Raw genomic sequence first — 23,867 nt, forward strand, 5'->3', positions numbered from 1 at the left:
CCAAATAAAAAACACCACGGTCAAAATAAAGGTAATACATAAGGGGTAGTTCTCAAATTTGATGGGGAGCTATGTGTTAAAGCCTGTTTTTAATAATGGATATAAACACAAAAATGACAATCATTAAATGGAACAATTTGTAAATACTGTCACGGGAAGGACTTTTTTTAATGTATGAACAGTATTACTATATTCTATTACTCAATCTTCAATAAATACCAATTAATGTAAAAATTTACTAACTTGTAATTTTTTTTATTCCCATTATAAAATTTTTTTTATGTACCTAAATTATCATTTGATGAATTATTGAACATAGTAAAGTATCAATACCAATACAAAAAAAAAATAAAAATTGAGTTTGTTTTTAAGACTTCTGTAAATAATTTCACAAATCATTACAATAATGAAATATATAATATTAAGTATATATTCGTATAGTTATATTAATGATATATTGTTTTTTTTTTTTTTAATGCTAGGCAAAATATATTTTTGAATAATAAAAGTAATATGGCCATCTTTTGAAAGTAGGCATTTGACTTATCCAAGTTTCAAGTCAAAGATTAGGTTTTATTGTAAAATCAAAAATGTCATATAAGATCCATGTGGTATTTTTATCTTTAAAAAAATCCATTTTACAACCACCCATCTATTTTTGAACAACACTGTGCCCGAGTCAAATAGAAAAAAAAACATATAAAATAATTATTAAAAAAAAAAGACAATATAGAAGATTTACACTCAGTAATTCAACATTATTTTATGTATATATGCAACAACCAACCAGGAAACGTGGTTGTAAATTAAATAAATACATTTAGTGACCAATTATGTGTTTTTTGTTTTTTTTTTTAAATAAGGGATACTGCTATCTGTCACGTCTTCAAAAAAGCAATATTAGAATACTTCCTTGGGGGTCGTTAAATATGTGTTTTTTTATAACGATTCAAAAATATAAATATAGGTGTAAAGACTCTTTTTGAGTGGCTTATTGCTTTTAGGAAACATATTGCACCAATTCCCTACACCAACACACAGCAAAGGGGCCATTACCATATATGATTGTACATTGCAGATCCTGCACAGGGGCCCCATCCTAAACCGAAATTTTCCATCGAGATGCGTTGGGGGCCCAGTACCCAGTGGAGGTGTTGGCGGCCCAGGTGGTTACGGAAATGTACCGAGGGTTTGTTTCAGGGTTTTATTGTTTTATTACTGTGTCAGATGGGATAGTTGGGCTTGGGGGTGAGGTTTTTGTTTTGCTGAAGAGGAGGGTTCGTTTAAACAAGAGCACGGTGTGGGTTGGGGTTAAAGGTTTGCATTTGATGTGTGTACGTTCAGATGTCACTAGGAATGCGCGAGTGAGGTCGCTGATGACACCAAATTGGGCGCTGGTTTTGTGTGTCACTGTTAGCGGAAGTGGCGTTTAGCAGAAGTGGAAGTGCCATCGCAGAGAGGGGCAGGAGCCACGTGTGCGGGCACCACCGCATTGCGCCCTGTGCTAAAAGTAAAGGCCCAGACCACAGAAGTGCCAGGGGCTTCCCCATATGTGGCTTGTCACACTTACTGAACCGGCGTGTGCCTGAGTTAACAAATACGGTCACACATACACAGAAAAACATGCTTCTAACAACAGAGGCATAACAACCGCCGCTTCAAAGTCCCTTGAGTGAATAAGCTAAGGCTAGGAGGGTCGTCATGGCAACCGCCCTTAGCAACACGACACAGTTACCTGTTAAAACAAAACCTCAGGCGACTGCTACACACTCACTCACACCTGCTCATCCTCCAACTCAAAGGTTACAGCAGGCTAAAACATTGGGTTTAGACACTGGGTCAAATTTGAATAAACCAGTTACAAGAATCACCAAGGCTCCAAAAGTGTATTAACCCTTTAATCAACAACATCTAAAGTTTTGTATGGTTAAAATATATTATATGTTAAAACACGCCAAAATGTTAAAAAAAGTGATAATACACTTTGTGTATATATTTTTTCAAAATTCTTGTCTGTGATGATTTAAATATCTACGATATAGGAAATAACTTAATTTTTGCAAATTAAGTTTCTTTATTTTTAATTATAATGTAAGTTAGTAAGTGTAATGTTAATAATGCAATCAAATAAAAACACATTTATTAAATACTGGTTTTAAGTAAATAAACAAAAACCAAATAGTATTCATTAAACATTGGTATAATTAAATAATGCTTAATAAATTAAAAAGCAATATCCATTAAATCGTTATTTATTCATGCCAATGTTCAATACATTGCTGGTTAATCTGAATGTATTTATTTATTTTAAAACATTAATAATGCACTGCATATAATAATAATTTTAAAACCAATAATTCACTGCATACTGGTTGTAAGTGTATGTTTGTTAGTGTAATTGTATTCAATGTATTTTATTTTATGTTAATATTTTAATATTGATAGTGTAGTTAAGGAAATTTTGGTATTTACATTTTTAGATTTACATATATCTCCCAACTAATACAACAGATAATAGAATTATAAGTACTATATAAAAATACATAATATAATACATATTTTATTTTTATATAATACATAAAATAATATTTTGTCTATATGCCCAAAAAAATAAAATATATTATGCTACTTTAAATTGCCCCACTATTCAGCAGTACTTGAAAAGTACTTCATTTTTGTAAAAAAAATATACTACACATATAAGGTGTAGTACTTTGTATATATATCCAAAAATTGTAAACTGTAATAACGTTTTTGAATTATGTTCAAAAATACATTTCAATACATAGCACTTTGTCTTTATACCCCAAAAAAACAAAAATATATGACACTTGTAAGTGTTAATTACATTACGCCAATATGAATTTCACCACTAAACAGAATTTAACATTTTAAAAACTATTATAACACATAATATTTCATCTATGTTCCCAAAAAACAAAGTAACATAAAAGTTGATTCTAAAACTATAACTATAAAACTATATAAAGTTAACTATAAAAATTTACAAAAAAATAAATAAAAATACACTATTTTCTCTATAACTGATCACGCCAACATCCTTGACTATTGTGTCAGCTTCTCCTTTGTATTTCCTTTGTTGTTTTGTCTTTGTTTACAGTATCAAAAGCTGCAGTAAACAGAGTGACTGTGTGCATCTGCCGCGTGTCTAATGATTCAGTAGCATCTGTTTGTCTGGGGAGTGATAACTGCCACTGGCGCGTTCACATGTCTGAAGCAGCGTGTGGCCTAGCACACGTGCGCGCACATGCAAGAGGAGTTACGCTGAAATTACAGTGTGCACTCCAACCTGAAAGTAAAATGCAGCTCTATGACAGTCTACCATGGTAAACTACAGAATGGCGTGTGAACTACTCACACGTCGTCAAAACAAGGCCGACCCCTCCCTCGACTCAACTATCTGCATTCCTGGCCTGGTGCAAAGGTGTGTGCACTTCCACAAATCATTATGAAACACTACATGTAGTGGGTGTAACAATGTTTACATAAAAGAGACAATCCGCGAGGAAAAATCAGGGTTTGATGCTCTAGTGAAAGTGAATGGCAATTTCAAGCTCTACTACATGTCGGTTTTCTATGTTCCACAAAGCCAATCGGACTCCACATGTATGCTATTTTGGAATATCATTACATTGCGGACACAGGACGCTGGCCCTTTAAGAAATCTTTTTTTTCTCTCGGTCTGTGAGATCTCGTAAAGCTTCATGCAGTTTTGCACTCTGCAGCTCAGACATTCAAATGTTTGCTGCTTTTAATAAGCACGGCCATGTAAATGTGCGTCTGAGAGGGTGAGAGAGAAACAGAAAGAAAAAAAAGAGATACATAAATCTTAAAGTGCCGCTACACTCACTAGTATACTTTGAGTATACACAAATAATCTTAAGCCCCCCTTTGCTCTCTTATACTTGCATCTGTGCACAGCTGTCCTTCATTACAAGCAATTGGGTGGATATTTAAAAGGGTCCTTTTAAAGGGTAAGATAATGAGTCAGAACCAGAACAAGCACCACAATGCACCTGTTCAGCATAAAAAGAGGCACAAATGGGATGAAAGTAAAAAAAGTACTTATAGCTTAAGTGCATTGTGCTTTTTAAACTCTAATATATAAGAAAACACAAATAATTACTGTATATTCAACAGCTTAAGTGCATTGTGCTTTTTAAACTCTCTTTGCACACAAAAAGTATTCTCGTAGCTTCATAAGATTACGGTTGAACCACTGATGTCACATGGACTATTTTAACGATGTCCTTACTACCGTACCTTTCTGGGCCTTAAACGTGTCAGTTGCGTTGGTGTCTATGCAGGGTCAGAAAGCTCTCGGATTTCATCAAAAATATCTTAATTTGCGTTCCGAAGATGAACAAAGATCTTACAGGTTTGTGTAGTAATTAATGAAGGTTTTTTTATTTTTTGGTGAACAGTTTTTTTATTTTTTAGGTGGAATGTTTGTTTAAGTTTATGATGAGGATGATTTAATTTGCGTTATGATCAGCATGCACTCCCCAGCTCATTGCAGTTTAGTGTGCACTACTTGGATAAATATTGTTTAGTGTGCACTATATAGTGATGGAGGAGTTTTACGACTATTGTACGGTATCACTGAAGTAAACAGTTTTCTTACCTGTAGCCATTTCAGGTAACGTCACATAACAGGACATAGAAAAGAAACAGAAAACAAAATTTGTTTAGTTTTTAGTGTAAAATTGATGGATGGTTTAGTTTTTTGTACAGTACAACAGACATCTAAGGTGAATTAGCCTAATAAATGTAAAAAATAAACACTTTATTGCATTTTTAGGTTTTAGCGATTTTTTTTTTTCAGGTTTTTTTTTTTTTACATTCATGATTTGATGGTAAGCTGAGAATGGAAAACACTTATATGCTGTAAAACAAAACAAAATGGCACATCTGGACGCTACAGATTACACAGCCATTGCCATTCACAGAGAGAGAGAGAGCAAGACCGGCAGAAATTAAAACATGCCAGCTATGCAGAGGGAATATTATCTTAATCTGAAAACATTTAGTTCCAGTAGATGTTGCCTTCAGATTTCCCCTCTCACGCAGGGGCTTTGGGAAGTCCTGTGTGCAGCGTCACTCCAATTACCACAGCCAATGGCTTGAGAGGACTCGCATAAATGTATTCGTATGCATATTTTCACCCTCCCTCCATCCCTAAGCTTTTAATGAGAGAACAAGAAAGAAAGAGAGAGATCTTCGGCATGACTCTTAAAGAAACAACCTAAACCCTGCTACCCACCCTAGCCTGGCTGATCGCTATCTAGCAGCGCCATTGTGTCTGCACCGTGCTTGTTTTGCTTTGCATTTTGCGTACAGAGGTGGGCGCTGCAAGAACAGGGTCTCTTTAGAGGCAACTGTGAAGTAAACTCAGAATGTTTTCTTATATATTGTTGTTTAATTTTTTATTATTTATTGTTGTTTCATGTTTGCGTATATGTCTGTAAACTACAAGCAAGGCCTGTTTGAGATACAGGGCAGGGCTCTACACTTTATTTCTGGCCAAGAGAACGTGACACATATTTCACTGAGTGGCTGTCTGCTTTCGTTTAGGCAACAAGAATTGCAGCTTCAGGAGCGTGGCCTATATTTGATTGTATATTTCGGCCTGCTGTTTATATCTGTCCAACAGCTGGTCATTTATTGTTTCACAAGCTGCTTCAGCTGTTGCCTGAACCATAGAGGGCGAATAAAGAGAAAAAAGATAGAGATAATTAAAAAGCCGTAGGTATTAAAAAGAGTCCGAAAGGGTTTGTGGTCCACAGGCAGCTCTCTCCTGCTTCAAGTCTTTTAAGCTCACCATGATTCTTTGCCTTTCTTCGTGCACAGCTCAGGGTATCCTGTTTACATACCTCAGGCCTGCACATGAAAGCGGGCGGCTGCAGCAACCCCCGACCAGACATGTTGGAAAACTGCTCGCACAGGCCTGCCATGCCCTCAGACATTTGTTGTGACATAAGACCAAAAACAGCACATTGATGGTTTGTTTGTCTGGGTTGCACTAAGGGGTTGGGAAGGGGGTGAATGGCAGGCACACACACACCTGATTTAGAGAATAAGGGCGAAATTGCATTAGTGTTGCTGGATAAACAGGAAAGAGGGGAATACTGTTGCTACAAGTGGTTATGGCGCGTATAGGAATGGGAACCGTAAGGAATTTAATGCTTATGGTTTCCATTCTACTTGCCGAAAAACTACAGTAGTGCGGCACACCTGCCACTTGGAAGGGAAGAATGGAATGCGGGTCTAACATTCAATTGAGGCGCATGGGTGCATGTAGGAATGAAAATTGAATTGAATTTAACGCTTCTGATTTCGATCGTACTTTACAAAAACAGCATCTGTGTGGTAAAGTTGGCATTGCAATAAAAGGGAAGGGGAATTATTGTTATATGTGGCTCAAGTGCATGGGCGCATGCAGAAACCACTTTATTTCCCTTTCTTTGCAATGAGAACCGTAAGGAATTCAGTCTTTGTGATTCTAGTTTACAAAAGATGCATTAATGTGTCTTACCACCTGCCATTGGGAGGGCGGTTCCTACATGCGATAATGGTGCCTTGGCGCAATTTAATGCTTAAGGTTGCACTTCTACCTGATGAAAAGTGTCATTGGGAGGGAAGAGGGGAAGGTGGTTGCTACATGCAGTGACAGTGCATTGGGGCATGTTGAACTAGGAATTGTATGCACTTTTATGCTTATAATTACTTTAACGAGGCAAATTTACTTGATGAAAACAGCGTTGATGGGGCACACCTGCCAATGGGAAGGGAGGAGGGGTTAAGCACTTTCTAAATGTGGGGCAGTCATGGCCTAATGCATAGAGACTTGTCACAGACTTGTCACCTGAACATTGCAGGTTCGAGTCTCAGTACCAGCGCTCTCTTCCACCTTCAATACCCCAACTGATGTGCCCTTGAGCAAGACACCAAATCAAAATGGTGTGTTCCGGGTGTGTGTGTTTTCACAACTCACTGCTATGTGTGAGCACTAGGATGGGTTAAATGCAGAGCGCAAATTCAGTACACCATACTTGGCCACGTCAAGTCACTTTCACTTTGAGGTAGATGGGCACATATAGGAAACGGAAGTGTTCCTGTGGCTCAGTGGTAGAGCATTGCGTTAGCAGCATAAAAGGTTGTGGGTTCGATTTCCCAGGGGAACACATGTTAGGTAAAAAATGTATAGCCTGAATGCACTGTAAGTCACTTTGGATAAAAGCGTCTGCTAAATGCATAAATGTAAATAGAATCAAATAAAAATTGATTGCTTATGGTTGCGATTATACTTGACGAAAACTTTAGAAATGTTTCACACCTGCCACTGGGAAGTAAGGAGGGAAACGCTATTTCTACATGTGGCAGAGGTACATGGGAACATGTAGAAATCAGTAAGCAAAGAAATATTGTGAGGACACTTATGGTTGCAATTTTACTTGCATAATTGCCAAACACCTGGGACTTGCATGTGGTAACCTAAAAATAGCAAGGTGTTAAACAGTTCTGATTTCGATTTTACTTGACAATTCGGGGTGACAATTCTACTGAATTTTTCTTTTGAGATAGCATCACCAAAATAGCAACAAGTTTTCGATTCCTAACCCTGGCAGCATGTCTGTAGCAATGCAGTATGCCACTGAGGCAATCTTGGTTTGACTGTTTTAATTTCAAATGAGGTCAAGTTTTAAGACCAAAGAGTTTTTAAGACCAAAATGACTGGAGCAAATCGTTTTACCATCTTGTTGTATGGTGCATGCATGCACGCACACCACAGGGCCTACATGTGCACATATGCCTGGTTTGGGGTTAGAAGTTAACTAGCTGGGCTGAGGTTTTAAGGTGAGGTTTGGGAGAAGGCTTCTGGTTTGGGGTTGCTGGTTAATCTCAGTTTCTTCTTCCTCGTCAATTTGTACAGAATGACAGAAGTAAACAAGCTGTTGATTCTGTCATTCTTGACTTGGAACAGGTACTTTAACAGGTCCGGGGTGTTGATTGAGTCAAGACAGCTTTGCAAAACTTGCTGCAACACAAAGAATGCTAGATGAGCAACGACCATGCCTTCGGTTATGATGATTTTGTTTGAGTGGCAGCTGTTGTCACGACTTTGTCACCGGGACTTCAACACATAATAAGACAGCAAGTCCTTTTTGGGCCTGCAAATACAAGTTTGTTTTGTCAATCAAATCCATGAGAAAATTTTAAATGTTAACAATAAATTCATTGACAAATAAGCATGAAGTGCTGGGTTGAACTGGGGTCAGATGTTTTCCTGGTATGGTATGAGTTTCTAATTTTCAAAGAATCAAAGAACAAGGAATTTAAGCAATGCTCTGGCAATCATTTACATCATCTTAGCATCGTGGCAGCGAATTTTGCAGGGCACGTACCATTTACATTATCTCTGAATGGAAGAAAATGTCATGTTGAAATCAAAATCTTGTACACACCCTTCCATTATTTATTTACAATCTACTCAAATTCAGAGCAGGAAATTATCATATTACTAAATCCAACCTAGTGAGGCACTCTGAGTCAGTCAGTAACATGGCTCGAGGGTTTAGAAAGACTACACTGTCTGTCCACAAGTCAAAACCCGTAGGTGCCAGAAAAATCACAGTGCAAAAGACTTTCCATGACTCTCTAACCTCAAATGTAAAGGTGCGAATTCACTAAAAAGTTTGTACCGATCCATGACTCTCTTTATAATAGAGTTGCGCTGTTAAAAATCAAATAGAAACATCTTTCTTTGCATGTTAGGTTGAGGATGATAATATAAATTAAAAATGCATTTATTAAAAAAAATAATAAATAATAATATAATAACAATAAAAATAACAGTAAACAAAAATGTTGATCATCTCGTCAGTAAAGCCGGTTCTGTAATCAGCGGTAAATCTCTACACATGCGTGCTTTCAAGTGGAGCAGCATTTACTACACAGAGCTGTTGTTCACTGACAAGGTGCGCAAAACATGTGCAAAATATGATTGTGGTTTTGCGCAGCTTGTCAGTGAACAACAGCTCTGTGTAGTAATTGCTGCTCCACGTGAGATTTACCGCTAATTACAGAACTGGCTTTACTGACGAGATGAGCATTAATATCGGGCCGATATTTATCGTGCATCCCTAATAGTTATTATTAAAAATAATAGGCCAATAACCTATATCATGCATCCTCAATTTACAATTATTTTAAAATAAAAACATTAAAAGTCTTTGGTGTGTCTTCGTTTAGCTAAATGTGTGTGTAGTCCTAAGAGCACACACACTCATATGAACGGCAGCTCCATGCTGACAGACAGGGCTGGCTTAACTCGCTCTCCCTCCCTCCCCTTTGGGGAGAACAATTCTAGCCCAGCACAGAAACACACACACACACTCCGGCAGACCTTGAGCAGCCCCCTCTCACTGACAGATCTGCAACAGTGCTCTCACGCAAGCCCTGCCTCCCCTGAGACACTTCACTGCCAACAGAAAACACACACACACACCGAACGTCCTGAGTGTACTCGCATACACACACACACATACACACATACACTTGAAAATTTCCTGCATATACAACTCACAAGTCTCAGGAACAGACATGCAGATGCAGGGATGAAATGTGCACCCGAAAACACACATTTTACCACAAAAACATAAACGATACGCTATCTTACTTACACTACGAAGTACACTTCAAGGAAAAAACACGCATATACAACCGTCGTCCTTTGTAAACAGGAAATACAGCCTATCTCTTCCTGTGCACATTGCAGTACAGACGAAAATGTAAAATGGTGAAATCGATGTATGATGAGGAGCGGAAAAAGGCTGGAGAGGAAGAGTACAGTGCACCAGGGTGTCCAATGACCTCTTGGGTCCGAGTGGACAGGAAATGGTGTCGGGATCCAAAGAAAACTTCTCTCACCCACAGGGCTTTCTTTATCTGTCTTGACTTACAATGCTGATATTGTTCTCGCGCTTCCCCTTTCTTCCTTCTCGTTAACACCCCTCACACTGAGAGTCACTCTTTTTTTTTTTTTTGGTTTAGGTTTTAGTGTCATTTAACCCTTGTTGTTTGTCCCAATGGCGAAGAGGAATGAAAAGATATCGGCCATGCCTCCTGACATAAGGAAGAACCAGAAAATTGGTTGGAAGTAGAACTTACAACTCTTTCCAAATCTCCATAAGCTTTTAACCCGGTTTGTCTCGACACTCTGCTTTACTCCCAGCATCTGTTTTGTCTGTTTGGAATGATGTAACCTAAAACTAAAATGGCAAACTGAAAGTCTTGATGATCTGTCATTCGTAAGATTGGAGGAAGCAGGTAGGAATGGGTGGAAATGTGAGAACAGTAAAATCTTCTTGACAATATGCCAAAGTGCTTGTCACCTCAGACAAACAGACAGTTAAATCTCCTTGTCAACTCATTCTGTAAACTTTCATTCAGAACTGCGGGGACAGGGAGTTGACCTGTCTGCTCATTTTCCACTCCCACGATACGAAGGATCACTTCCTGATAAGCTAATGACAAGAGGCTGTAAACAAACAGATAGGCTAGGTGTAAAACACAGATATATTATGATAAGGGTCAATAACTCTTTTGTTTTGGCACGCAAGCATTGAGCTTTTATGGCTTGCACAATATTGATGACAGTTAGCAGATGTAGCTTATTGGTTAAGAGCTATACGACAGTTGTACAACAGTCGTCAATGACGCCATTGATGTCTAGCATATTGTTTGACATAAGTTCTTATGGTGTGCAAAATTGATGATGGTTATGGATATAGCTGAGGTGATAGAGCAAAGGTTGTCGTTTTTAGGCCTTTGTGTTCCTAGTAATTTTCTGCTCCTGATAAATGAACACTTAATTCCTTATTAAACAGATATATACATAGAATATATATGCAATCTGAAACAAGGTCACCACATGCACAAGTACTAAGCTCGACAAGACTAATTTCTGGCTGCCTCAGAGATACAGTCATTACAATTAGTAACCTATAAGTCGCTCAGGATAAAAGCAACTGATGACGCCAAGTGATAAGCAAACAAGAAGGCTAATAATTGCACTTTCACTGGCTAGTCCCTGCTGGAAAGTCTAGCTTAAACTGGAATGTGATGACCTTGTTTGACCAGTCACCATGTGCCAAAAACCGGCTCGACTGCACTGAGCTCATATGTCAGTGCTCTAAGGTTGCTTGTACGTGCTATAATGACCAGCTAAAAACCAGTTAGCATGTTACAAAACAAAGCTACCAGCTATGCAATTCTTGCAGGACCCTCAGAAGGTAAATCAAAGACAAGATTTGCTTCTTTGTTGCAATGAAACAGTTTGGGTTCTGTAACTTGAGAATCGCATCCCTATTTCTGAGAGCCATGTTTAAAAACATGGAAGGGAACTGGTGAACTTGGACGTCTTGACCATATTTCAGGTCTGAGCCAAAGTATCAGGAAACATCTTTTTCCTCTTCAAAAACCTCAGATAATGCTGATCATTCCAACAAAAGACCTCCTCTTCCTTTCAGACTTTCTTGCGGTCTTCCATCCTGGTCGCTCTTTCGCTCCATTCCATGTGCGTTAAATGAGAAGAATCTGAGGTGGATAAGTTGAGTTTTGTGTGCATGTTTGATAAAACGAACAAGGAAAAGAGGACATCTCTGTGATGGAGGGATCACAGACAGACAAGTGGAAAGGTGGCATGCAGGTGAGAAGAGGAAGAAAAGTTGTGGATTGATGACAAACATTTCCCTCCGGGCAATACGAAGAAACTGGTATTCAACCAACCACAGTGTTGCAAAAATCCTACTATACTGTATACCTCAGAGCTGGTACTGTACTGTCTAGTGCTAGTTTGCTAAGCAAATGAAGATTGCTCAAAGTTTTTAAAGACTTTCTTTTGCTCTCTCACCTTCTCTTTCTGAACAAAGACTACTTCCTGTGTACACAGAGGAAATTAAGCAACACGTTTAACAGGTTTCCCCTGGTTAGGATGCCAAGTGATCAAACCGTGCACGTTCCAACACATGTGTAAGCACATCAAAGTTTAGGATTAAGAATCAAAAAAGCTGTCAGGCTAACCACCTCAGGCTATCACGGCATGTGATAAAAAACCCCCCAACTTTCAAGAGATTCACCACATGATCATGTGACATACTGACAAACTTTGTAGGTTTCAGCCTTATGTAAATGCAATATGGTTTTACGGTCACACTAACTGTAGAAAAGTACTATAGTAACAGAGTGGGGAAAAATACTAAACAGTCTACATAGAGCCCTTACAAAAAAGTATTGTGGTGGTACCATGGTACAATGATGGCGAAACTTTGATTACTATATTGCATAAAAAAAAGAAAAAGAAATCTTGGATCTTGAATATTGTATTTTATAGGGTACTCCATGATACTTCAAAGTATAATACAGGTACAAAATACCATGCTATTACCATGGTACCAAAACAACCATGGTGGGACTATAGTGCAATTTTTTGAGTAAGGTGTCCTTTACATGAAAATTCTGTGGTAATACCATATTATTTTGGAGATGTACCATGATAGTCATGTACTATTGTATTCTTGGAAATACACTGGAATATATTATAGCTATATTTTGATGGTACATGTCCAAAATATCATGGAGTTTCCATGGTACTTCCATGGTACAATGCCCAAAACAATCATGGTGGTACCACAGTGCTTTTTTCTTAGCATAAAGGATGCTTTATAAGAAAGTAATGTGGTAATGCCATTGTATTTTAGGCATGTGCTATGGTAAATCATATAACTGAGTAACTTATAAAACCATATGAATGAGTATCATTTTTATTTTTAATTATGCCAATATGGTATATGTACAAAAAAGTACAAATCTTATAACAAATAATAGTTTAATGGATAGTGTAGTTACTATACAAAGCTACTACAGTAAACTTTCAAAAGGCTTTCAGTTGAGGGTTAACAAGCCTGCATTTTTGGTTTAGCCATTTCCTATCAGTTAGCATTTCACTTAGCAAAAATGACTGATAGCATGAAAATGACTCATGATTTTTCTTCCCCCAAACCCACTTCAATCTAGCCACTTCCTTACTGGCTCAAATATATTGAAGCGGGCCCAAATCGGCTGTGTGGCATCATGTTTTAGCGGGAAAGACCATGAAAATCACAGCATGAGGGGAGGAGTAGCCGCAAGCCAGCAAAACATCTGGTGGCAGATCTACATTGACTCTCATGTCCAGTGATTCATACTTGAGTCTTATGCACACTATGAAGAAAACAAGCTGTTTGGTGCTATGCACAACATACCACACAAGCTTCTGGCTCTGCATGATACAGTTTGTTTGAAGAGTGCTTCAACCTGGAATTACGTGATTACTCATCACCGCTAGTACATTAATCACTTCTGAAAGATGTCACGGAATAGGGATAGCAAAAGTGCTTGTAGTTTGGTACTAGACGGATGCTAATACTTTAAAAAGAAAGTAGCCTAAAAGTAGCATTATACAGTATTTGTAGTACAGAGAACTCCGAAAACTCAGTTCTTCAATCAAAGAGAAGTCTATTTTTTTCCCCAATCTCTTCCTTCCTTTGTTTGTTCTCGCTCACTATGACACATTTATTTCATTTATTTCCAGTGACTAGCAAGGCATTATGGTACCTTTCTTTCAAATCTTCTCTCTCAAAAGTTATGCTGGCTCTTTATCATTCTTGGGCCTGTCTCCACTTGAGTAGCCAAGCTCTGTTTTGACTGTGATGATCTTAAAAGCTCCATCTTGTGTTGCTGATAGGCATGCTTGTTGATGCTATCGCCACCTCAAGTGTGGGGGAACACTGCCACATTTGTTGTTTTCGTGTTATGCGCCTCCGAGAAGCCTAGTTTGATTAGCACTGCAGTAGGGACAGATTAACACACAGGGCTACGCGATTTCAACCATGGAACGTTTTTTATAACGTTCAGTGCGGCACATCACCTGCTGCTAAATTCAAACCGGCATTCATGCTTTGGCTGGCGCTGAGCTAGAGTTGAGCCTTTTTACAGCTCTGTGCATTATAACCAATCACACACGATTCTGTTGAATCAGAGTTGTTCAGACCAGTCATTGCTGAAACTCCGGAGTTTTGTTCAGAGCACACGCTTGCTGACTGAATTCTGCTCTCTGGCAAATTCTCTCATCTGAAACAACAAAGTGCCGACTTTTGCGCACAATCTAAGAAAGATTTTAATTTCACAGTGTAAACAGCTTCTGTGATTAAAACAGGAGTTTTTGAGAGTGCTTGAGCTAGACTCAAGTCAACAATAATGTTCTTTGATAATGTAAATCTTCTTTAATCTCTTTCTGTGTGTTATAATTAGTAACTTACAATGTTTTTATTAAATTCACATTAGATACAAGTAGGACTGGACATGAATATTTGATTATTCGAATATTCGTTTGGTGGGTTGGCATTCGTTTTTAAATTATGAGATTAAATTTTTTTTTTTCGTTTTTGAAAAAACCCTGGCATCCTTGCCTGCTGCGAGCTTCAGTGTAAATATTGCATCAAAATCAAATCAATTTGAGCACGATTTAAACCCAGATGATTGTAACCAGTAAGCTTGCGTGTCTCCAACATAGTGAAAACCCTTATTGCATTCTCTAGTGCAGCTCAACCAGGTCTCCTCCCATTCGTCGATATTTGTGATATCACAAATCCCAGAAAATATGCGATGTAGTCCAAACGAGTTGTTTGTTGTAGTTTTTGAAAAGTGATTTCTGTTAAATAAAATATATCCTTTTGAATTGGACTTTGAGCTTTGTAACTTTGCAGATCTTTTTTATGCTCAAACAGCAACATTACAGACTAACTAAAGTTGAAAAAGTGAAAAAGCATAATAGCACCCCTTTAAATAAAAAGACGGGTTTTATGTGTAGTTAATAGATTATACTAACGTTAGGCTACTTTGTCCATTGCCGTTATAGATCTACTAACATAACTACTAACTAATACTTATAGGTGCAAAATGCATTTATTTACACATATTTGAGATTCGAGATATTCCAGGGGCATCATGCACTTAATAAAAAAGGAAAAATTGAATAAAACCAATAAGCCTACATCAGTTATACAGCGGTATAGTGGCTGCTGTGTGTCACATGACACCCCACCCCCTCCCCGTCGGAACTCGATTTCAACCGAAAGGGGCCTTTAATCGGTTCGTGCCCAGGGAACTGCTGCGCTATAATCTGTCCCTGCACTGCAGCTTTACTATTTCTTCTTTTTAGTGGGTATAAAAACTGTGTGTTTTAAACTACATGTGGTTGTGACTTGCAGACAAAAAGCGAAGAAAAAAATCTGCCATGCTTGCAAGTCACACTTTAGAAAGATGGGTACATAAACAATAAGCCACAAAAAAAGAAATGCTGTGAATTTGAATGATGAAAAAGCTGGTTTCATATTAGTGGGCGACCTGGTTTGCATATGAGTGCTACTGGGTAACAGAGGTTAAGTGTGCCAGGAAATAAATAGAAACAGTATCACCTGAATGAGAATTACCTTAGGCAACATGGCTACAAAGAGCCTTATTATGATGGTATTTCTGATGAGTGTCTCAGGAACATAGCGATGTCAAGGAGATATGTATGTGTGTGTCTCTTTAAGTGCTAAAAAAACAACAACCATCAAATCAGAGCTATCAAAAACCCATTAGCTTTACTTTAAAACAGTAGAGCAGATTAAAAACATAAGCACTAGTTTGACAACTGGAGTACTAGATTGATTTATATCTCACATCTGAGTACATGATATCATGGTGCATCGCTGTGTATTGAATCATGACGTACGTACCCCCATACAGTAATATAAAATGCAATCTGCACTTTCAAATAATGCAACAATACCTCTATACCTTGTGGTTCTCTAGTGTGGTTTGTAGGATAACTTTCAAAGATGAGTATATTGCCAAAGTTAAATCAGGCCTGTAGTCCTGCAAAACCAAGATAAATGCATTTTTCTCTAGAATTAGTACATCAAAGTAAAAGGGTGTAAATGTAAACCTGTGCATGTACAAGCTCAGAATTGAGACCCCTGCTGGGATTGTTGTTCTGTGGCGAGACTGATGACTAAACATTCACATCAAAGAAAAAAAAAAAAGAGGCCGACCAAAGCACACTCTTGCATTCAGAGACACGGCAGGTCGGGTCATCCGGCAGTAAGAAGAACAGAAAACTGCACAGCTGAAATGAGGGAGTGAGAGAGGCCCTTGTCTTTCCTCTCTCTGTTCTTACTTTCCAAAGCCTCTGGTGTTAGTCTCCACTGACTCATGCCAACACAAATATTGATGTTCCGAGTCCATCTGTCTTGTCTTCCATCAACAAAAGCAAGGGCAGGTGAACTCTTCTGACCGAGGACAATAAGAGACAGAAAAAAACAAAAACAAAAACAAATAAGGGCAGGGAACACAAACCCTTGAGCAGGACAATTGTGTATATTGCTTTCATGGCTTTAAAAAATCAAATTAGGTGTTAGCACTGGAGGTCCAACTAGAGTTGACAGGACTCGGGAATACTGAGATTTAGAAAAGACGTAGAGGCATTTTTGTTCCATTTTCTTGGCTGCTCTGCCCTTCCGTCTGTCATTAACAACGAAAGAAGGGAAAGAGAAACCAACGTTTTGACAACCCCTCACATTCCTTGAACAAAGCACAAAATTCAAGCTGTTGAAGATTAAAGAAAGAAAGGGTTAACAATGAATTTTTACTCCAACAACAATCTGACCTCAACCTATAACTTACAATTAGTTAATAAATGAACCATTTCTTGAAGTTTATTTGATAAAACAGGGCATAGGACCATCTTTCCTCATGTAAGTTTAAAGATTAACCAGCATGAGGCTCTTTGGTGTTCCAAAATATGGTGTTCATGTTCAGCAACGACCAAAAACTGTACCATTACCAAAAGGATGCAGCTTCCTGTCCCACAGAAAGCCCTTAATTGGCCAATCAAGACACAAAAGAAAGACTTTTGTTGGAAAATGATGAGGAAAAGTGTGGCTTGACATGATGAAATACACTCCTGAACTCCTAAACACTTTACACATCTGAAGAGGAATAAGAAAAGTTGATGGATAAAGTCACCAGCAGTTCCACCCAAAGAGGGTCGAAATCAGACAAAACAAGCGAGTATGTTATGGGAAAGATAAAGAATAAGGTGAGCTCCTGCTTCTTTTAAGGCAGGTTTTATGAGAGAGACCCCAAGTGGTCTGGAGGTCTCCACTACCTGCAGTGCCCCCATAGCGTGCCGGAATGCCTCAGGGCTCTGTGCGCTAACCCTTCCTTCCCTCAGCTCTACCACCCTCACCCTGCCATCTACTTACCGTCAGGAACGTGGTGATCTCTGCTAAGATAAGGTGCAGAAAATGCAGTTCAGAAAAACATAAGGAGAGAGAACACGATGGAAAATTTGCAACAAGGACAATGATGAGGCTAAAAGCTTTGAACAGGGTAGATGCATAGAAACTTGTTTAAATGTTGAAAGGGCAAAGACAAAGAGCAAGAAACTGAGGAACAATAAACCTTTCTTTTTTAGGAATCTTTCTGCCTGTCTCTCTTTCCATCGTACTCTGGGCGCCGCAAAAGTAGTTTTGAAGCCAACCAATTCATCCCTAAGGTCAAAGCTGAGCTAGACCAATGATACACCACATTACACATCAGACAAGGACCATTCTATGTAGCGACTCCTCCAGACCTGACCCCCCTCATCAATACACAACGATGCCCTGGTCCCAGTGCATGCTGGGAACGCAGTTCACACAATGTACCATTTGTGCATCTCACCGTGGGACCGAATCTTGTGGTTTTTCTCAGTGCAACCTTCTAGGTCTCCTTCTGTCTCTACAGCCTGGGATGATGGGAGGACACCAACAGAGGATCCATTCTCTGCAAAGGCGGTGTCTGACCTGCTAGAAGCCAGACACAGAGGAATATGTAGCCCTGGGCACTCCTCTTTCTGTGTTTCATAGCTAGTGATGAAAATAGACAAGCTGATAAAGGAGTTACTGTATTTGTAGCCTTGATCCAATTAATAATGTTGGAGAGGGATTGAAAATAGCTTGGATTGGCCAAATTCAAGCCTCACTGCACTGCACCAAAATTCTCGAGAATTACCAAGATGTTATTTCCTGATATTACAGTAATTATTTATGGAAAGCGAAGTATATGACCCAGTGCCTAGTCCAATGTACATTCTTTTGAAAGAGTGGCGTTAAAAAACTGGACTTCACAACACAGATTTAGGTTGAAAACAACAGAGCAATGCTGGAAAGACAGATAGAATGGGGGCAATGAAGGAAATAGGCATTTGTCTAGCACCTCTGTTTGGATACTTCTACCAGATGCTCCCAATGCTCCCCTTTCCTGCCGGTGTGTCTGTCACTCGCCTTATTTACTCGCTCTCTCAAAGAACCTGTAAAATGAAATGTTTTACCACAATACCTTGTGTTTCCTGTCTGTCGCAGTTTATTTATGCTGCATACACTGCAGCAACACCAAACATTGTCTGCTTGTAGGGCCTCATGTTGCCCTCGTTTCTCTGCTTCACACGTGTGGTTACTAGGGACGTTGCACACAAACTAAAATGTTTTAGTTCTTCTTTTTCTCCAGTCTTTCGAGAGTGACAAGTGAGCTGTGAATCTTGTGGGCAGGTCAATAATAGCCTCGCTTCTTTTAGACTGTCTGCTTCACGCTTAGCTCAGTTTTCCTGTGCTGTCTTGTTCTCGCTTGCTTGCTCGCTCTTCTACTCTCCTGCAAATGCCTGTTTCTAATTGTTGCTATTTTAGTAGAACAATAAAAAGGAAGCTTAGCTGGGGGCCACAGGCTGGCACATTTGGGGCTCTGTCGAGCCTTTGGTGGTCTGTTTGTTTGGAGGCCTGGTTTCAAATGAAAAATGGGTGGTGGAGAAAAAGAGAAAGACTTGATGAATTTCCACACAATGCACAGCCAGTTCCTCAGAGGAAAAGGAAGTTCGAGTCTGGCAGTGAAATGATGACAGGTCAGAGACCTTTGAGATGACACTGGGTAAGACCTTCTGTCCTGCAAAAACATAATTTCTACCCGTCTCTAAACTGGGTTATTATTGAGTCTCTCAAATGCCCATCCAGACTGGACAAGTTCCCTGCAATATGTCTGTCTGTGTGTTTGTTTGGACAGGCTCAGCATGACAGGACAAGGCGGGAAGTCCGTGTTGTCTGATTCAGCGCTCTTTATGTCTAACTTTACCTGTTTGTCTTCCTTGCCCACTGATGGTGCCAAGATGACTCCCAAAATATTTCCCATAAGGCCCTTTGTCTTTTCACAATGTAATTCTCTGCATACACTTCATAGCTGCCATGCTTACTCAGCAGGGAGTTCAAGAAAAGACACATGCTTGCTGCCACTATCACTGTTCAAAAAACAAGATAATGGACTCAAAGATAAAGAACATCTGACCTGGGACTGGGTATGAGAAGAAAGGTCAGTGTGGACAAGTCTTCTTAAACAATGTACATGTTTGCTGTAATCATTTACACAAGAAAAGAAACCACCTTGAGTAATTATGGTAGCAAAATCTAATACTATATCCAGATACTGTGTTAAAAACTAACGCAAAGGTCACATGGGCGAAGTACATGAGGACAAGGCCTAAGTCTTGTCATATTATATTTATCTTGAATTGATAACAAAGGATGGCAACACATGTCCTCTGGGCTATTTTCTTCCTGTGTACGTGTTTAGTGCAGACCAATCAAAATCTATATTTGACAAGTGAATAAGCCTGTCAAATCCAAATGCCACAATTGTTATGAACTCTTTATATCTACATCTTACCAAATTGGACTACATCTGCAAAACAGCTTCTAGTCCTCTGGAAAATATACTGTTCTCAATCTAGTATTTCTGTCTTATTTTCCCAGTTAAAATTTCTAAATCCCAGTGAAATTTTTTTATTTTTAAATGCAAAACAATTCAAAATAAGATTAATTATAACCTCATTAAGCCACTTTACACTGTCTGTCTTCAAGACCACTTCACAATCCTGACTACAATTCAGAACCTATCACTGACAAACCATACTAAATATGAATTTCTATGGAAAATAAAAACTCCAGTATCTCTTAGAAAGGCATTATAGATGGTTTTGTCCTGGGAACTACTAATTTAACCTTCCGTTGAGATGTTTCCCCTCAATATTATTCTTAGAAACTTGATTAATTCCATGAGACGATCCTACGTCACTACTTCCAAGGTCATGTTGAGATGTTTTTGTGAGCCTTTTCTAAAGACACACAAACAAGTATTTATTGGCTAAAGATCTGAAACCCTCAGAGAAACTGATCCTGAACTCACAAATGTCTATGTGGATTATTTACAAAACCTTTTAACCAGAAAAAAAAATCAATCAAATGAAAGAAAAACCAAGCCAAATTTATTATGTCAAGTAAGTTAAGTAAGACCAGCATGTGATCTTTCAGCTCCCTTGTAACTTTTCACAGATAATCAACATGTCATCTGAAGTCACAAGTTTCTAGCCCATTATTCATGTGATATGGAACTTATGGTAAATCGTGTAAACAAATTTAGTGGAACTTTACTCAAGATGCTAAATAAATTATTAAAGCTAAAATACTATTAAGACAAAGACTGAATCATAATTCTGAGAAGCATTTTTAAAACCATCAATCATTGAATCATTGGTATATGCGGCAGTGCACCAGAAGCCACTCCCTCTGGCTCCACTCACCTCTAATCTGATAGAAAGGACTTCAATGATTGTGACAGTGAACTTGAGAAATTAATCAATTTAACTCAAATTAACTGGGAATCAGTGAATAATCAGTGACACCAGTAGCACTGTGAGTTAGTGTTCAGTAGTTAACAAAGTCTTCCAGGAACAAAGTTAGATTCTGACTCAGCTGTGATACTTGTATGCGCAAGCCCATCTGTTCCTCATTCTCCACATCACTTCCTGTCCTCTCTTTCTTGGTTATGGTCACTGCAATATTACCATAAACAACACCGGCCTAACAATATGTAAAAATACAAACTCGAAAAGGAAAACTCATCATGGTGTAAATGCACAAAACAGCAAAAGTTATCACCAAGTTGAAGACCGGAACAAACTCTAAAAATAAGACAAAGCTGTGATCTCACCATTGAAGAAGCTCTTGACCTTCAGGTATCCAACGCTGAGTCGAAGCACTGACAGTTTGTCCAGCCGTGCACGGACATCTTCTGAGAAGGGTAGAAGGTTGGTCAGCTTGTCCAATTCGCTGTTCAACCGGTCTCTGTGCCGCTTGGATGGGTTGGATTTCACACCATCAGGTGGTGGTGGCTTGGGTCTGGAAGAAGAGCATTTATGAAAATAAATTGGTGTTAGACTGCTTGTTATTACCCATGACACCACTTTGGACAGCTATAATGCTTGCAAGTCTTGTGGCGTCTAGTTTTTTACATATCTTTTGGAATGGTGACCTTAATGGAAAATGTCCACAAGGAAAAATTCAAGAAGAGGTATTACAAAAAATACACAAAGGATAAAAACAGTTCAGAACTGGCTTATCATTTGTGTTGGTACAAAGCAACCTATAAATATGTATAAATAGAGGTTTCAGGCATTCTCAGGAGCTTGGAGAAAGTGTGATATGTGAACATTTCCTAGATATTCAAGTAAAATGATCATTTAATTAATTAAAATTATTGATGTTTTTTTTGAGTTATTTAAGTGTTTGGGATGTTAAGTTTTATCGGTTTTATATTGGATGTGCAAAAATCACAAACATGACACTTGTAAATGAAATAACTTAATATATACAGATTTATTTATTAATATGTAATACATTTTTTCAAACGGATTATTAAAACTTAAATACATGGAGCTCTAAAAGATTTTTTTGAATTTTTACAGCTTTTTTGCTTTAGACCATCTATTAATGTTAAATCCACAAATAAAATGTTGAGGTTTCAACTGCATCTGTCTCAAAAAACAAACAAACAAAAAAACAGCAGAGACTGATTTATTTTAGTTATTTTCAAGGCTTTCAATGTACACTCATTTAAAAAAAAAAAAAGAACTTCAACAATGTTTATTAGTTCTAACAAATTAGTTTTGGCTCAAAACTAACCAAAATTAAAAATATTTTGTTTATAATTTCTGCACAGGAGAGACTTGGTGGTGGTGGTTTGAAAAATATTGGCATATCGGGTATCAGCAAAAATCTAATATTGTGCATCCTTATAAACAATGTCTTACTGTTTACTGTTTCACTTTATTGTCATTTCTTTGAGTATTTACATACACACAGAAATGAAATACTGTTCCTCACCAGCATACTGTTGTGCGAAAGAAATACATACAAAGACATTACAACTTACAAGGTTAATCAACCAAACATTTCCCCACTCAGAATTTAGAACTCTATAAGAAAAAAAAAATCAGTAAAATACTGACTTCTGTTTTGAAATACAAAAACTCACCAGATGCACTGCATTGTGCTGTTGTTTTACTTTTTCATTTATTGTGAACGCTGAGAAAACAAAGCAGACTAAATAACAATGGGGTTTCACGCTATGCGATGCTTGGAAGTTACCGTTTATAAGCTCTGAACTGAATTATTGAAACCTTAAGAGGGCTTTTCTCCTGCATGCTTGCAGGATTACATAGATGTCTGAACAGTCTTTGCTAATCAAAGCTCAGTTTATCATCACTGTGGACAGCTTGCATAGAGCTAAAGTCACTCTCATATTAATATGAATTCATAAAATAGCACTGCAACAAAAATGTCTGCCAAGAAAACCTTAAAAACATAAGAGCTGATTTTAGGGTTCATGTTAACGCTCACTTCGAGTTTTAAATGCCAAATCAGAAATATAAAAACAGTTTTACTGTTTAAGTACTAAAACAACTGTCCACCCTCTGACATAAAACCCATTATCTAAGCTTGAGGACCCTTACTGGAATCACGGCCATCAAAACTATGACTGTAACTCAACCTCGTGCAGCCTTTTCACTGCCTGCCAGCCCAGAAGCATAAGAGCGGTAACTCTAGCCATCCGAGCCGGACCCTAATTATGTTTTCCCAGAAACAAAGTAAAACTAACCTCCGAAAAAAGAGCCTGTGGGGACAAAAGAGCACATTCAGCCTCTTCCTTCCCCTTCGGCCCTGAGCTCCAGATCTCTAGAATGACACGATGGGGCTCGTCATTGTTGGCGCCACATTGATTCACCTACTATTTCATTTCTCAGGAGCTAGATGTGTCACACAATTTACAGTCAAAACTGACTCATCTCCAAATGGTTATTTTTTAGGGCCTGGCCCTGGACTAACTGACCAAACTGTTTAAGGCACACTGTATGTAAGTTGTTTTTATTAAAATATCCAAAAACCACTAGAACAGTGTTATATATTTTGCTGACTTGTGAACTTACATTATCCCAAATGTATCGAAGAATGTTTAAATCCAGAGAAATAAGCAATTTTAACTAGAGACAGGGGCCATGTCCATAGTGTCATTGTGTTGCCTGTCAATGACCTCATACCCCTCGATTTCCGGTTTTGTTTTGTAGAAAACATTGAAACACCAAAGACGCTTAATATGTTGTACGTTTTAATAGACAGGTGACGACCGCACAGAGTAACATTATAACAGAACATTCAAATGTATCTAGTGTGATAAAACTGTAATGCTTTAAAAATACTCATGACTGGAAGGAGTGGAATCGGTCGACTGTGACATAATAAATGCTCCGAGCCATGTGTCGCGCTGTTCAGCGTCCTCGTTTCGCTTCGACGGCTTTCAGCCTCACCCTGCTTCATTCTACTACGTTAATAAATCAT

The 23,867-nt window shown here is 38.3% G+C and overlaps 2 protein-coding genes across 5 annotated transcripts in view; both read right to left on the bottom strand.

Moving 5' to 3' along the window:
- LOC109082837 (glutamic acid-rich protein-like) overlaps positions 1 to 23,867 on the bottom strand; it is an 848,403-nt gene that overhangs the window by 583,877 nt on the left and 240,659 nt on the right. The gene's annotated exons all lie outside the window — the stretch shown is intronic.
- ahr2 (aryl hydrocarbon receptor 2) overlaps positions 1 to 23,867 on the bottom strand; it is a 223,353-nt gene that overhangs the window by 21,517 nt on the left and 177,969 nt on the right. The window lies entirely within an intron of this gene.

The sequence above is a fragment of the Cyprinus carpio genome, chromosome B22, assembly GCF_018340385.1.
Source record: "Cyprinus carpio isolate SPL01 chromosome B22, ASM1834038v1, whole genome shotgun sequence".
In the NCBI taxonomy this organism is placed as follows: Eukaryota; Metazoa; Chordata; class Actinopteri; order Cypriniformes; family Cyprinidae; genus Cyprinus; species Cyprinus carpio.